This window comes from Cupressus sempervirens, chromosome 6, assembly GCF_028749045.1.
Source record: "Cupressus sempervirens isolate cs-2001-9-10 chromosome 6, ASM2874904v1, whole genome shotgun sequence".
Taxonomy (NCBI): Eukaryota; Viridiplantae; Streptophyta; class Pinopsida; order Cupressales; family Cupressaceae; genus Cupressus; species Cupressus sempervirens.
The window spans coordinates 410995729-410998911 of NC_143123.1; the positions used below are offsets into that span (position 1 = coordinate 410995729).

General features: G+C 37.9%; 1 long non-coding RNA gene across 1 annotated transcript; it reads right to left on the minus strand.

Moving 5' to 3' along the window:
* Positions 1-394: 394 nt before the first annotated feature.
* Positions 395-2686, minus strand: LOC149552807 (uncharacterized). Its single transcript, XR_016353483.1, has 3 exons — positions 2594-2686; positions 2420-2500; positions 395-505 (listed from the first exon to the last, which is right to left on the minus strand). It is a non-coding gene; the product is annotated as an uncharacterized LOC149552807 (long non-coding RNA).
* Positions 2687-3183: the final 497 nt, after the last annotated feature.

Consider the following 3183-nt stretch of genomic DNA (forward strand, 5'->3'; position numbering starts at 1 on the left):
CATCCTACGAAAACTATACTATCCTAGGGTGCTGGTGGATGATCAAAATGCAGCCTCTTCGCTGCACTAGGTGGATCGGATGCCTCCTACATAAACAAAAAAGGAAAACCCAAAGTTAGACTACTAAATTTATATGATTCTACATATCTAACATTGAATTACTCAAATGCATAATGATCTTTTCCGTATTGGAGATTAATACTATCAAAATTTCATAATAAATACCTCTCTTGTCGACCTCCTATGCCGGTCAGGAGTCCTCTCGTATGCCCTCAACAATGCTGGTACCTCTGTGATTGTGGGCTGTATATGTTCAAATACCTTTGTCAGATGAATCTACAATTTAAACTATAACATTATAATTCATAGCATGCTAAATTTATAACATATTTAATCATGAATTCAAACTACAACTTACTATTGTAGGCTCCTCCTCAGGAGTGAGTGGCCACGTCATCAAATCTACATAATTGTCCCGTCGAACCTCATGTGCACTAGGAGTCTCCTATGAGATACAAAATAGTAGTTGTTAATATCACGGAAATTAGTTTTGAATTTATTTATGAAGATAAGTGATGCAAGAGCATCCCATGCTCATCAGGGGAAGATTGAAGATCCAAGGCATTACAGAGGTCATGGAACATCTCTTGAAGTCAATTGGGCAATCCTTGCACCAATTATGGCTCATGGAAGCATACAAAGTTATAATTTTGGACTCATATGTGGAAGAAATTTGTAATTGGGCATGAGATAGGATTTTAGGATTTCATATGGTAGATGTGTCATTTGATAGGTTCATGTAGGTTGTCATGATCATATCTTGTCATTAGACAAGTCAAAACGTTCTAGAATTGAGTTTTGGGGTTTGAACAAGCAGGCCCTGGTTTTTAAGCCATTTTAAGGAGGGTTTTGAAGTTTGGGTGTTTAGGAGTGTGACCAAGACCTATAATCTTGAAAATCCTTAGTGTGTTGGTCCCCATGTTGAAGCCTTGGTGTGTCTAATTCCTCCTTGTGTGTCCCAGAGTTGAAAGGTACATAAGTGGTGTCCAGAGATTTCTTGGTGAGGAAAGAAAGAGAATCAGTGAGTTGGCCCTTGGGAAGGAAGAAAACTTGTTGTGAAAATGCCTCCTAAAAATCAAATGGCTAGAGAACTTGAAGAATTGAGAGAAGAGTTGGCAAAAGAGAAAAGAGAGAGGAGAGAACTTGAAGCATCTAGAGTGAGGGACGAAAGACAAATGAGAAGTGAGAGGCTGAAGCTTATTGCAAGGATAGAATCCTTAGAAAAGGAAAGGCAAGAACCTAGAGGAGAAGAGGTTAGAGGAAGAAATAATGGAGAGAACCATGAAGAAGAAGAGGTTGGTAATGCAAGGCAAGAGCATGAGACAACAGATGATCCTGAAGAAAGGAGATTTATGAGAATCATTAATGCAGTACAAGGTAATGGTGGGAAGAACCATATTGATTTTCCAATATACCAGGGTAAAATGGATAGTGAAGAAGTGATAGGGTGGATAGAGGCCCTTGAGAACTACTTTGATCTTGAAGACATAGAGGTAGATAAGAAGGTAAAAGTAGCAACAACAAGACTGAGAGGAACATCACTCACTTGGTGGACTAGTGTTCAGAATGAGAGAGAGGAAAGGTGGTGCAGGGCACCTAACCTATGTGGCAGGGGGGAACAAGTATCTCTATTGCCGGACACCTTGCCACTCCATGAAAGCGAGGATTCAAGTAGATTAGGAAGTTGGAATAAAGGTTTGGTCCATATTTTACAAGTTGTTCTATGTTTTGTAATAAAGGCACATGTAAGGCCCACAAGAATTTTGGTGTGGTTATAAACCAAGTGACTCCATGGGACCAAAAGGCCTTAGAATAGGGTATTTAGAGTCTAAACAGTATTAGCAAAAAGTGGTTGTTTTTTTGTTTTATGGTTGGGAATGCCTATATGGTTGTTCCAACGGTCATGTAGACCTTTATATATGTCATATGTGATCTCAGTTGAAAGGGGGAGATCAGAGTGTACGGTGGTTTGGAGAAAAAATAATAAAAACTTCAATTTTCTGGAAATTTACTTAGTTGCATTTAATAAATCCATATGACCAATTTTGAGTCAATGGAATAGTTTAGAAAGTTAGGGAATGCATAAAAACTTTAGTTTGAAATTTGAATTTCAAATTCAAATGGTCATATTAGTTTTGGAGGTAAAGTAGTAATTTGGTATTTGTTTGATTAAATAAACCTTTGTAACCAACTTGGTCGGTTGGACAGGTGCATATAAGCCTATTTAAGTTGTAATGAACATATGCAAGACATGAATCATTATTGGTATGGAAAAAATCATAGAAATTGTATAGAACAACAATCATACTTTCCTCTGCATCAATTAAAAAAATAAAAAATAAATGATACTTATACATACAATGGGGCTCTCTGTGCGAATGAAAATCCCTGATGATCTAGGACGCCGAATTTGTACAGGCTCATCGCCAGTAGCCACACCCTATATACAATAAATAATGTAATTAAATGAGATTACCACAAACATTTTACAAGAATGCATCAATATTTAATCAATTAGAAAACATCTAATTACCTTTCCTTTGTCAATGCATGCTGGCTCACCCCCCGCACTTTGTCCCCCCGGGGCAGGTGGTATCTGCAAGATAAAAGAAAGATTAGCAACCATATATGCTACAATATCAAATAGAAAAAAGAAATGCGAACACAACATAATGTACCATAGATGTCTCAAGGCCAAATGAAATGGCCGAGAGTGTAGCATCATCTATCTGTCTGAGCTCCTCCTCGGTCATCAACTAAACATGAATGAAGATCACATACATGTAAAAGTCAGTATGGCTTAAAAATTAAAATTACTCTATTATAAAAATTAACTCTAAATCACATATTTCATAAAAAAAAAATGTATACACGTACCGACACCGAAGGAGTCCATGCCTCTACATTCCCCTCTTCTCTCGCATTAGGGTCTGTAGCCTCTGCACGTGCATCTAGTGTATCCTCGTCTAATACAAAATGATACTCAGGAAGATCACCTATGGGACCCAGGCAAATATTCTTGCATGTAATGCAAGTGTGAGGCACACAAACATGTGATGAGCTAGCCGATGATGAAATGGCACCAACATCATCAACACGAGGAGGCAAGACTGACCTAGCCTG